The 14,540-nt window shown below is 37.2% G+C and overlaps 1 protein-coding gene across 1 annotated transcript in view; it reads right to left on the bottom strand.

The window, feature by feature from the left end:
• Window positions 1-3,846, bottom strand: part of LOC128017799 (protein NDRG2) — a 30,832-nt gene extending 26,986 nt beyond the window's left edge. Inside the window, exon 1 of the mRNA XM_052603359.1 lies at window positions 3,360-3,846. The gene's annotated coding sequence lies outside the window, so the exon portion shown is untranslated. The remainder of the gene's footprint in view (window positions 1-3,359) is intronic.
• Window positions 3,847-14,540: the final 10,694 nt, after the last annotated feature.

Genomic DNA, 14,540 nt, shown 5'->3' with positions numbered 1-14,540 from the left:
CCACCAATAGCAACATGTGGGCGGAGTCAAATCAGCAGCACACTGCAACACTACTAGCAGCAAAATGTGGGCGGAGTCAAATCAGCAGCACACTGCAACACTCTACTAGCAGCAACAAGTGGGCGGAGCCAAATCAGCAGCACACTGCAACACTCTACTAGCAGCAACATGTGGGCGGAGTCTAATCAGCAGCACATGGCAACACTCTACTAGCAGCAACATGTGGGCGGAGCCAAATCAGCAGCACACTGAAACACTCTACTAGCAGCAACATGTGGGCGGAGTCTAATCAGCAGCACATGGCAACACTCCGCCAACAGCAACATGTGGGAGCAACATGTGGGCGGAGCCAAATCAGCAGCACATGGCAACACTCCACCAACAGCAACAGGACAGCTAATTTACAAAGTTTACATTTACAAAATTGCAAATTTACACAATACCAAAAATATAGCATTTACTTTTTCATTGATATGCCCCAATATAACAATATGTCTTTACTAGAGCATTGAGGAAAAACAATTATCCTACTTGATATGTAAATGCTTTTAAAGCGTTTCACGAAAATTGATGAAACTTCTAAACTCTGAATCACAAAACAAGTCTATTAATAGCTAAATTGATGGCAAAAAGTGCATTGCAATGATTGTGATATTTATAATGATTGTCAATTTTACGTCAACATCAAAATTATTGCAAAGATACTGTTAATATTGCAGTAATCAACTGTATTGGCCAGTCCTAATCTCAACCAGCAAAGCATTTTATTCCACTAAAATGGAGATTCTTGTCAAGCGAATCTAGGTTCAAATACACCTACAGACCAGTATTTGTCCTCATCCTTCTGATGTACACAAGCTAGAGAGGGCAGAGCGAGGTGAGCGAATGAATGGGGCGAGAAACCACCGAGAGCAAGAATAGCATGAGCTGAAGGGCTGGAGGATGAGTGGGAACAGAGGGAGCCTTGTACCACCAGGAGCAGATCCACGAAACATACGCGTCTCAGTGACTCTGCACTTCTCTGTTTCACCTGTACCCTTCCCATCAGTCTACCACTGCACTGCTTGTGCTCTTATACACTTTACATGATTTCTCTGTCATGTTTTCTGCTTTTGTTGTTATGTTCCATTGTTTGGTGGAAAAAACGCTACTATTAGTACTACTTATACGGTAGATAGATAGATAGAATAATGAAGATTTGCATGACACACAGTCAGATGGAAAGTTAGAAAAAGCACTAAATGAAAGTTTGCTGCCAGATGGATGGTCTCCCTTCAGTCATTACACTACTGAGTCAGTCTAAAAATATCTCTTCTTCTGCTCTTTGCTCGTGTAGTGATGATGTGTTGTTCTCCGGGTGCTGTACAATCACAGGAAGGACACTCTGGAGTGCTGTGATGTTACAGAGGTCTGCAGTCTGTGAGGAGGAGTTCAAATTCTCTTTACCTTACAAGCCCAGCCCACGAATAGAACCCAAACAAGTCCGAAATGATCCTGAGACCAGCTGCTCTTACATCAGGCTGAACAGCTGAGATGTTGTGAAAGATCACAGGGCCTTCACATTAAGAGACTGGGTGTCTTTAAAGGGAGAGTTCACCTAAAGAAATGGAGTTATGTCATTTGCTCGCACTCATGTTGTTGCAAAGCATGTCTCCATGCGTTTATTAAAAGGAGACGAAAATGGAAAGTGATTCACACTGTCAAGCTCAAAATAGGAAGCAGTAGAAAAACAGTCCATACTAATAAAGCACTAGATTCAACATCATGTGAAGCTATATGCCAGCCGTGTGTGAGGACCAGACTGAGATTTTAGTCTTAAAACCTAGAAATCAAATTAAAATGAACCATTCTGAGCCATTTTATCTTCTTAACAAACATAAAAGCAGTTCACATTTTTTTACAGACATAATATTTAATTTTAAATCGATCATTGTGAAAGCAGATAGCATCGACTAACAACCTTGTAGCTCTTTATCGGTTTATTAGTAATTGTTCAGAATCACTACACCATGGAGAAAATCAAAGGGTTTTACTTCCAAAAGAGAGGTTGTGTTGAAGGGGAGGGGCTTAAAAACAAGAGGGATTGATGACGTCACCTGAAAAGGAAAATCGTTTCAGACGCGAGCAATTTATAAGCAGTTTATTAGATTATTACGTAATCTGGATCTCAGACCAATTAAATTAAAGGCAAGTTTTTTTTTTCTTTTTAAAGATTAAGACAAACACTAATTAAATGTTCACAAAAACAACAAGAAGGGTCCAATCTGATATTGTGTTTACATTAAGCCTTCAGAAGGACTTTTCAACATAACCACTCATAATGTGTCATAATGTGAGTGCTGCGGTGACGATTTAAAATATGATGTTACCCACAAATCTATCATATGACTTCAGAAGACTGAATATAGATTTATAGTGTTATTCGGAAATCAAACGAGTAAAATATACTGATTTCTGTTGTAAGGAAAAGAGTATTGTTAATATTGCGTTTTATTTTTAGTGAACTATCCCTTTAAAGACTGCGTGAGTCACTGAAGACCCCAGATAGACTGCCAGAAGACTCTGCAGACAGATAATGGTGTATCTCGGTGAGTCCAGACGAGTTTCCAGAACACAGCCCGTGTGCGTGTTTGTAGCGTGCAGTCTTTTCTGGAAAAGGCCTCTGCGGGACACACCTCCCTTTGACATTGACACACATTCTCCAGAGAAGAGCTCTGTCTGCAGCACCGCAGGAGAGCCCAGGTCTGGAGGCGTCTTTCTCTTCCAATTCAAGTTCACATCAACTAAATAAAACACGTAGCTATGAATCGCTCCAGCGCATGATCTACACAATCCACGAACAAAGACCTTTATGAGTTAAAGCGCTCGTAAACACACATGTTACGGCGCGCGCTCACAGCCCATCAATTCCCCAAAAACTCTCGCAGAAATGTGGGCTGACTGAAGCGTGCAACCTAAAGGCTACACAGTCATGGCTCGTATAAAGCGAGCTGATTTGAATGCAGCTTAATGTTTACAAGTTTCAGCCGCTGGAGAAGATTAGGGTCACGTCACTTGTGCCGTTCTTTTGAAACGGAGATTTTCGCCACTATCAAAACTTATGGTTTATAAATAGCCTATTTACGTTTTTTTACATTATGCACAACAAATAGTGACAAATTATGAGCAAAACACATTTTTGCATGCATTAAAATACATTAATGAGGGCTTGTGTAACTTAATATTATATATATATATATATATATATATATATATATATATATATATATATATATATATATATATATATATATATATTTGTGTTCCTACACACGAACACAAATACAGGCTGTTATAAAGCCTTAGGAGATTGTACTTACCTCTTATGCAAAATAATTATGATGTCGGCGTGCCCAAGTTCCCTAAAATAAAGAAATTAGCAAAAGTCGACACTCCTTTGTCTGTGAAATATCTATGTATTTTTCACAATGTTGATCCTGGGTCGCTCCCAGCGCTCTTGAGCTCGCACTTTCTTTCCAGCTGCGTTTGTTATTTTCTCTCCCTCTTTTCCTCTCTGTCTGTATTACCCCGTTTTTGTCCTTTCTGGAGCCAGCGAGAAAAAATCACACAAAAAAATATGGAGCCGTCAATCAAATAAGTCGCCTTAAGTTATGGATGGGGGAGCGCGGGATTACTCATCGAGCTCGAGTCGCCCGTGCTGAGCTGTTTAGGGCGGTTATGAGGCGTATGTGTTACAACATAAAATCCCTGTCTGAAACACACCAACAAGTCAATAACAAGAGGTTAAAAGTCGACGAAAGCCTGCTGTTGTGAAACAGCTCCCCCCTGTTTTCGGCAGTGGTTCGCTCCCGTTGTTGTGTCGCCCGGTGGAACAAAACGCGTTCGCATTCCAAGGTTCTGGTTACAGCTGCGCCGCAGTCTTGAGCAAGAGCTGCGTGTGATTTGAGCTGCGTCAGAGGATATAAATACACGAATCTCTTAATGTATTTTAGAAATGCACGGGATATGCAAAATGGGGTAGACAATGATTTGTAAAAAGCAGTGGAAAAGTGAACGCGCCTGCTCCTCATCATCAGAGCTCGCCTCAGTACCGCAGTAGAGCTCATGATAAAGCTAAACACACTTATGAGAAGAAAATAATAAAAATACCTTTACAGCGACACTTTATGTGATTCTCAGTAAAATCAGATAGACCAATATTACAAGAAAACGTGAAGCAACAAATATCAGTGAAGAATTATAGTTGTAGGATAAAAACATTACAGCTTTAAGTATTTTTGGGGGACACTGTCTATGTTACTACACTGTAAAAAGTTTAACTATTATTTACTCAATTTGTTTGGTGAAACATTTTTACACTCAAAAAAATTGAGTAAATTTTAAAGCTGTGAAATCAATGAAATATACTGTTTAAATTGAGTAATTGTAAGTAAAAAAATTAAGTAAATCTGAATAACTGAATAACTTTATATGAGAAATAAAATTAATTAGATATAATCAAAATTATAAAACACCACAACTGAAATTCTATGTAAAATAAACAAAAAATATTGAGTAGATATAATTGAAATATTGGATGAAATTTAACCAAACAAATGTGCTATGTTTACTACATGTAAAAGTGAATTTAACTTAATATTGGACTATAAATTATCAAAATGTTGCATTCACTTTTTTTTTTACACTATTTACCCTTTACAATTAATATAATAAAACCAAATAATGAAAGAAACACATTTTTTTATTAAACATTTATTTGTCAATTAAACATTACACAAAGTCTAAAATCAACCTTTGAAACATTTTATCCATTTTAATATTCCAGTAGATTGCAAAAATTAAAAACTGTAAAGTAGCCATAAGGGAAATGATTAAACCTTATGAAACATTTCATCCATCTTAGAATTCAAGTAGATTACATGTAAAATACGATAGCCGTAAGAGAAATGACATCTTTCTTTGTTCCTGGTGCATACCAGCCATTTGCAGTCACACTCATTACCACTCATTAAACCATAAAAAAAGCAACACTTACATCAATATTAAAGGGATAGTTCACCCAAAAAGATGATGTTGTCATAATGTACTCGCCCTCAAGTTGTCCCAAACCTGTACAAGTTTCTTTCTTCTGTTGAACACAAAAGATATTTTAATGAATGTTGGTTAACAGACAGTTGAAAGTTGCCATTGACTTCCATGGTAGGAAAAAAAGTATACTATGCAAAGTCAATGGCAACCTTTAAATGCGTTAACCAACACTCTTTAATACTCGACTGAATGTCACGTCACTTCACTTAAAATATCTTTTGTGTTCAACAGAAGAAAGAAACTCGTACAGGTTTGGGACAAATTGAGGGAGAGTAAATTATGACAACATTATCTTTTTGGGTGAACTATCCCTTCAACAGAATTAATCCGATAACAGAAACACTTCCATCAGGAATAGCCATTCTGTGGGATGATCATGAACCACTACTATGCAAGAAGATAATTTTTTAACCTCTGAACATTAACAGAGAGTTTTGGAGGATCCAGCTCAAGAAACAGTTTTTGGAACAACTCAAGTGAGTACAGGTCTTTCTCAAAATATTTGCATATTGTGATAAAAGTTCATTATTTTCCATAATGTACTGATAAAAATTAAACTTTCATATATTTTTGATTTATTGCACACCAACTGAAATATTTCAGGTCTTTTATTGTTTTAATACTGATGATTTTGGCATATAGCTCATGAAAACCCAAAATTCCTATCTCAAAAAAATGAGTATATCATGAAAAGGTTCTCTAAACGAGCTATTAACCTAATCATCTGAATCAACTAAATAACTCTAAACACCTGCAAAAGATTCCTGAGGCTTTTAAAAACTCCCAGCCTGGTCCATTACTCAAAATCGCAATCACGGGTAAGACTGCCGACCTGACTGCTGTCCAGAAGGCCATCATTGACGCCCTCAAGCGAGAGGGTAAGACACAGAAAGAAATTTCTGAACGAATAGGCTGTTCCCAGAGTGCTGTATCAAGGCACCTCAGTGGGAAGTCTTTGGGAAGGAAAAAGTGTGGGAAAAAATGCTGCACAACGAGAAGAGGTGACCGGACCCTGAGGAAGATTGTGGAGAAGGACTGATTCCAGACCTTGGGGGACCTGCGGAAGCAGTGGACTGGGTCTGGAGTAGAAACATCCAGAGCCACCATGCACAGGCGTGTGCAGGAAATGGGCTACAGAGAAGCAGCACTGGACTGTTACTCAGTGGTCCAAAGTACTTTATTCGGATGAAAGAAAATATTGCATGTCATTCAGAAATCAAGGTGCCAGAGTCTGGAGGAAGACTGGGGAGAAGGAAATACCAAAATACCTGAAGTCCAGTGTCAAGTACCCACAGTCAGTGATGGTCTGGGGTGCCATGTCAGCTGCTGGTGTTGGTCCACTGTGTTTTATCAAGGGCAGGGTCAATGCAGCTAGTTATCAGGAGATTTTGGAGCACTTCATGCTTCCATCTGCTGAAAAGCTTTATGGAGATACAGATTTCGTTTTTCAGCACGACCTGGCACCTGCTCACAGTGCCAAAACCACTGGTAAATGGTTTACTGACCATGGTATTACTGTGCTCAATTGGCCTGCTAACTCTCCTGACCTGAACCCCATAGAGCAGGGGTCCCAAACCCTGTTCCTGTCGATCGACTATCCTGCAAAGTTTGGCTCCAACCCTAATCAAACACACCTGCCTTTAATTTTTAAGTGAGCCTGAAGACCTTAATTATTTGCTTCAGGTGTGTTTGATTAGGATTGGAGCTAAACTTTGCAGGACAGTCGATCGCCAGGAGCAGGGTTGAGCACACCTGCCATAGAGAATCTGTGGGATATTGTGAAGAGAAAGTTGAGAGACGCAAGACCCAACACTCTGGATGAGCTTAAGGCCGCTATCGAAGCATCCTGGGCCTCCATAACACCTCAGCAGTGCCACAGGCTGATTGCCTCCATGCCACGCCGCATTGAAGCAGTCATTTCTGCAAACGGATTCCCGACCAAGTATTGAGTGCATAACTGAACATAATTATTTAAAGGTTGACTTTTTTTGTATTAAAACACTTTTCTTTTATTGGTTGGATGAAATATGCTATTTTTTTGAGATAGGTATTTGGGGTTTTCATGAGCTGTATGCCAAAATCATCAGCATTAAAACAATAAAAGACCTGAAATATTTCAGTTGGTGTGCAATGAATCTAAAATATATGACATTATGGAAAATAATGAACTTTATCACAATATGCTAATTTTTGTGGGTCTTGGGATATCTCAAATCCAATGCATATGTGACTCCCAAAAGATAGCAGCAGGCTCTGCTGAGATTCCCAAGATTGCGGAGGACAGTGATGCCCTCAATCACAACTCCTACATCGCTGACTACCCCATCATTGTCCCGAAGGATGTAGATTTTTATGACCTCCTCTGCCAACTCTGCTTGTACGAAGACGGGTAGATCAGCTGAACCCTACAGGCAAATTTTAAAGATAACTGGTTAGAGCTTACATTCAAACCTGAATGTTACAAGAAAGCGACAAATACACAAAACAAATAGCACCTGAAGAAGCAAACATTCTGTTGGACCATATAATAGGTAAAATCTCAAAGTTTACTAGGGGGAGGAGTTGCAAAAATTAACAGCATTCTTCTTAACAAGAGGACAGGTTAATTTTCTACATAGGGACATTTATTTTTAACAATAAACCTAAAAGAAAAATGAAAAGAGACCAACTGCGAGCTTCTATGCTGTAAATCAATGCTATAGGCTTTTATTGAGGTCCGCATTATTTCAACCAATTTCTTTATAAACATGTTTAATATTTAAGTAAAATGACTAATGGTTTTGAAACAAAAAAGCTTGTTTAATTGCACTACTTGAAATCAAACTATTTAAGGATGCAAAATTAAACTGATCTGTTTCAGGGAACAAAAATATTACTTTAATTAAAATTAAAACAATTTACCCCTCACCCAGCCTCCCATGTCCTTCAATACCCACCAGGTCTATATACCCATATATATAAAATTACTAGCCAAATGGCGATAGAGGGTGGGGGGGGGGGGATAGACGGTTGTTTTTTCTGCATTTTATTTTTAAAATAAATGCAAGCTTAATGAGCTTAAGAAACTTATTTTAGAAACATTAAAAAGCTTACTGTTTTCAAACTTTTGACCGATATTGTATGCGATCTAGGTTTCAGTGCACTAGAATGATTTTACAACGGAGCAGGCCTTAAACTGGCTGACTCCCTATAGTGGGAGCTGATTAAAACGCACCAGTCTATGTTATGTCCACGCCATTTTAAATACTTTTGCATGGCGTATTTGTAGTGGTGATTTAAGAGCTCATACTTGAGTTCATGTAGTAATTATGATGTTTTACAAAAACGTGACAGCTTTTTACAAGACAGAATGTTGTCATTTGAAAGTTCATAAATGATGTGTTCCCTTTTGACAAGCCACTGACCCCAAAGGGGAACCTGTACAAAATCGTTTTCCATTGGGCATGTATAGTTATAGTTGCTTGACTACACTTATCGTTAGACTTTCAAATGGTGGTTGAAATAAACGGTGATCCAAATAGTACGAACGTTAACCCACTCCAAAAAAAAAAAAAAAAAAACCCTAACACACATATCGCTGCCCCACTAACTAACTTAGAAAACTAAACTGTTATGTACACGTACACACGGTCAATGTTTAATCAACTTTTGAATAAAGTATTGCAAATATACATCGTTATAAAATGACTACTTACAGGAAATTCGAGTAATGCTGTTCACGTCGTTGCTGAGAAAAGCAGTCCTTCAGTGACAGGTGCCTCTTGCTTGAGCCGCGAAACTCGTTAAACTTCTTAAGATGACGCAAAATACAAACACAATTGTTGGGAAATCCTTAATAATTAACTTCTGAATTAAACATCACAAACATATTTAGTTTTAGCTGACAAAATTTCATAACGTACCACGATATGACAGGAGTGCGGGTCTTGCCGTTGCTGAGGAAACTCAGGAAAGCCGTCCTTCGGGTGACTTCGATTAAGCTACGAAACTTGTTGAAGATGACGTAAAATACAAAGACAACTGTTAGGAAATGCTTAATAATTATTAACTTTATAATAAAGTGTTACAAACGTAAGTAGGATTAGCTGACTAACGTTACTTACCAGGAGTTGCGAGGAGTAAGGCTAGTCGACGTCTCTGCTGAGGAAAGCAGATTTTTTTTTTCCTGCGGAGCTGCACACGTGATCACTTTAGCCGCGAAATTTACTCAATTTATTTAAACCGTCATTTATTAAGCTGGAACTTTATTTAGGAAAATTGGTAGGAAATACTTAATAATTTTAGTTTCTAAAACAGATCAGTACAAGTAAATAATTATCAAATATTTCTATTAGAATTCACCAGAAATATTGAGGGTATATTAAACATATAATTAGTTAGTTAAATACTTATTTATTTTCATTACATAAACTTAAATAATATATGTAAATTTTAGAGAAATTATTTGTTGGATTTTTAATTATTATTTTTAACCTGACCCACTCAAAATATCACTTAAATGATTTCAAAAGATTTTATTAAGTAAATATAGCTCTTTATTTTTGTGAAATTTACTAAGCCACTGAATTATTTTTTACAGTGTAGGCTGCAAATGAATGTCAAAATTGACCACAGTTGGACTATAATCCAGTGTAACTGGTATTTTGGCCGAAATGTGGTTGCTACATTCATATTATTTGCCTATTAAAAAGCATATTTCACACAGTTTTGTGTTTCAGCAGTTTGCACACGGACCGCATTATGCAAACTTATACAAAAATGAAGTGATTTGTAGGTTACTGCATGGAGTATAGCTCTGACAGAGGTATTGAGTTTATCACCGAGAGCTATAACAGACTTGATCAGCATGAAATATGATGTAGCGTACGTCTACATCCAAATGGTGATGAATCTGAACCTAAACCCAAAGTGTTGATATATAGTGCTCTGCAGCCACCAGGTGTAATTAAAAGGCAGATTTCATGTTTCACATCGCCTGAATATGCAGTGTGTATTTATTTTGGCAGTCATATTAACAGCTTACAGCATTCACACTGGCTGAACCCAATCTACCATCATTTAACTTTCCTCTGACATATTTTACAGAAAGTTAGGAGTCCAAATAACATTGGACACTATTGATTTCCACTGCACTGATTTTTCAAAATAACTTTGATTATGTTTTGCATAGAAAGTGGCAGAATTGGCAGCGGATTGAGATTGAGATAGGGTTTTGATTTGAATATGTTTAGAGCTACACTTTGGGGTTTGGGTTCAGTGTATTCAGCTGTAGATAATAACACTTTGGATGCTACACGATCAACAAGTTTGTAATAATAAACTCTCAATAACTATTTAATATTGCCGTCATCAAAGGTAAAACTCAGAAATCACTTATTTATTTATTTATTTATTTAGTGTGTGTGTGAGCCTTAAACTCAACAGTTGGACTCCTGCATGTTAGATGAACAATGTGAAATATGTTGAATAGGTTAATAATATAAGTCTTATAATAGTCAAACCATGGTAAACTTTGATATCTTTTGCAGTCTATATAGAGTCATTGGCAAAGTCCCAAAAGAAAGCACTAAGCCACGTGTAAAGCTGAGTTCAGCGGGTTCAGTCAGTCCAGGAGCATGTTGGGAAACATTCAGGGTCTCACAGCCCCCTTAAACTGAACTATGTGTGAAGTTTCAGATCCCTGTTGCACAACGGGAACCTTTACGGAAGATAACACTTAACTGAACCTCAGAATTAGTGCTGAAACACAACATCTGCCAGTCTGTAGACTCATGCTAAACCTGATAAAACCAACACTTAAACGTATCAGTACGAGTACACGCAAAGCCAACATGAAGCACGTCTGCGCTCTGATGGAGGAATGTGTAAGAATCTGTTAAATGCCAAGGTCGGAGTCAGCAGTTCTCAGCTTTAGACTGAAGGAGCATCACTTTCCTCCACGTCCTCGCGATGCACATCTCTTTCAGATCAGCCGAGTTGTGAAGACTGTGTTCAGGCATCTTGAAATAGAAGATTCAACTAAAACACATTTGGGTTGGGACTTGCTTTTATCCAACTGGATTGTGAAACATGGGTGTTGTAAACAACCCAAAGTCCACTAAAGGAGGTAGAGCTTTCTCACATTTGGCTCCCAAACTCTGGAATAGCCTTCCTGATAATGTGCGGGGTTCAGACACACTCTCTTTGTTTAAATCTAGATTAAAAACACATCTCTTTCGCCAAGCATTCGAATAATGTATCTTTTTAATTGTGAGTGTAGTTGCATCTGATCAAAGGTGCATTTTTATTCATTAGCTTGGGTTAAACTAATTTTACTTTGTTGGATCAGCAGCTATGCTAATGATGTCTGTATTTTGTTTCTATGTTTTGCCACGGGATTCACATCCCGTGGTAACTAGGATTTACACAAGCTCCAGTCTGGATCCAGAACACCTGAGAAGAGATGATGCTGACCCTCAGAGGACCCCAGATGATGCTAACCCTGAATCAACAAACAGAACTAACAATTATTGCTAGATGTGTGACTGAATCATATAATAACTTAATTAATAATATTGATAGTTCATCGTCTAGCTGACTACGTCTTGTATTATTATTATTATTATTTTTTTTTTTTTTTTTTTTTTTAGTTTTTCTAAAATCCTGTCAAATGTGCACAAACTACTAGCTACTACTAAATATTGTAGAAACATAATTTTCTGTAAAGTTGCTTTGTAACGATTTGTTTTGTAAAAAGCGCTATACAAATAAACTTGAATTGAATTGAATTGAATTGTTGTACATGAGTTTAAAACACCAATTTAAGAACTGTCTGTTAAATATCTGGTAAACTACAGTTTTATCTATTTATTTATTGTAATATCCTCAGCAAATGCTATGCTCTTGGCAAACACAGAGTAGAAATGAAACAGTAACTCTTTAATCAATAGCACTTCACTACAGTTGAACACAGGGAGGGTTTTGGCTTCATGTCGAGCTCATTCTGTTTGGACTTCACTGTGTTGACAATCTTGACGGGAAGGAAAGTGTCTGGATGACTTTGTTGGACACGCTGTGACACAAACCTGCAGACTGTTTACAGTGGGGCACTATTTCAGTCTTACAGGGTGTCTGCTGAAGAAAAGTGCCCTGAACAATGTGACCCATCGCCAAAGAGCACAGCGAACGCCAGCTAAAGTTACACACACAACAATGCAGGAGCACACACACACACACACACTGGAGTTTGGCAGCGCATCAGGAAAACACTTCTCTGTGTCAATGGAGTCCTGTTTGAAGCCCATGCAGCGCTCAGAGTCAGACGTTTGGCCGGAAAGGTGTTTTCTTTTGATTTGATAAGGGTTTCTCTTTGTGGGAAGATGTTTCCAGAACACAGAGGTATTTCAGCTCACAGTTATCTGCTGACAGAAACACAGACTGTGCAGTAAAAGCTTGATTTAGACTCAATCAATGATCGTTAAAGGAGAAGTTCCCCGCCCTTGAGAGTTTCTTTCTTCTGTTGGAACAAAACAAGATATTTTGAACAATGTTGGTTACCACACAGCTGCTGGTCATTTTTTTCTCATTCTATGGAAGTCAATGGCTACCAGCAACTGTTTGGTTTCTAACATTCTTCAAATGTTATAGTGTTTTTTTTATTTTTATTTTTTAATTATAGCATTGCTAATGACATAATCAAATAAAACAAAATCAGATAGCATAAAACTATTTATTTGGATGATTTTAAATTAAGATAATAATTATTTACATAGAAACAACATATTTTATATGTATTGCAAAATATAGATACATTATATACACAAACATTAAAGAAGTCTGAGAGTGTAGGGAGACGTTTGTCTATAAAAAAGGAATGTTATGATTAAAAATCAATTTGTCAGTGGGTTTCTCAATCCCATTGATATTGTTTATTTATAACATATATATATATATATATATATATATATATATATATATATATATATATAATTTTTAATTATTACTATTTTTCATAACTGCACTGTTGGAATCATTTTTTTCTTACGCAAATAAATGATGAATATTCCCAAGGAAACATGTTTTGTTTGAAACATTTGAAACATAATAATAATCCACTCAAACAGTTAGTTTTATTTAATAATAATATTATGATGACAGAAAAAGTTATACAATTAAGGCATTTCAAAGAAATTACAATTTAATAAATAAATGTGGTATTTAAATTGCATTATTCTATAATTATTTAGAGATTTCCAATACGTCAAACTCAATTAAACATGCATTTTTAATTGATTGTGTACACACAAAAAAATATATAAAATACTTTAATAATTTGTTTTATTAACAACTACAAAATTAATTTTAGTGCATGAAATATAATCATTATTTGAAATGTTTCTCAGTGTGTAATGTTCAATATTTTGTATACTATTTATAAAAAGAAAAAACAGTGGCCAGTCTAATCTGTATATGAATTTATGTATATATGTTTAGTCTGTAATGCTGAGATGATGATGTTAGATAGTGGTCAAATCACTTTCTTTAAAAGCAAAAGTACAACAAGTACATTTGCAACAAGTAACCACTGACCGCACAACTGTGTTCACCTGCAGTAACGCTTCAAACGCTGCTGTTTCTCTCTGTCATGTACATGAGCAGCAGTGTGTGTGTGTGTGTGTGTGTGTGAACAGCTGCAGAGCTCTGAAAAGGGAAGTCTGTTTTCCTGCTCGTTTCTCTCATCTGATTGGCTGTGGCTGATTTCGCAGGCGGTGACGTCATCACACTGGGGTCTGACCTACATTAGTGTGACATCAGACTCACACACATGCACGCACGCACATCTACTCATTAAACCGTCTTCAAACTCATCGTCTCTGATCGCATGAGGTCTTGCTGCAGATGCTGTCTCTGTCACACACACACACACACACACACACACACACAGCGTCACTGTCACGCACGACTGCATCCAGATCAGCAGAGAAAACACTATATGATCAGCATCAGCAGCAGCACAGAAAATCACTGAGAAATCACTAAATGGCTATTTAATAAACAGCTCTTACAGCTCCAGGAGATGGATGTGTATACAGTGTTGTTCAGCTCTGGAGTCTGTGGAGGAGAGATAACCAGAGAAGAGATAGAGAGAGGTGGCAGAGGTTTCCTCTCATTCACAGATCCGCTTTCTGTTTCTCGCCTCTTTTCTCCTCTGGCACTATACACACACTCTTGTGGTTTGCACACATTTTAACCCTTCAGATGACACGCGACTCACATCTGTCTCTCTGTGACTCACCAGAGTCTCACGTCAAAGCATGCAACACACGAGAGGAACCTGCAAAACGACAATCATATTACAACAAATTAATGATCTATTAGAAAATGTTAAAAATAATTGCAAATGAAAAAGAGTCGTTATGAGGCATAACCTAAAAATAATGTATATATATATATTATATAATGTATGTATGCAT

This window comes from Carassius gibelio, chromosome A7, assembly GCF_023724105.1.
Source record: "Carassius gibelio isolate Cgi1373 ecotype wild population from Czech Republic chromosome A7, carGib1.2-hapl.c, whole genome shotgun sequence".
NCBI lineage: Eukaryota > Metazoa > Chordata > Actinopteri > Cypriniformes > Cyprinidae > Carassius > Carassius gibelio.
This window is presented reverse-complemented; position numbering and strand designations above follow the sequence as displayed.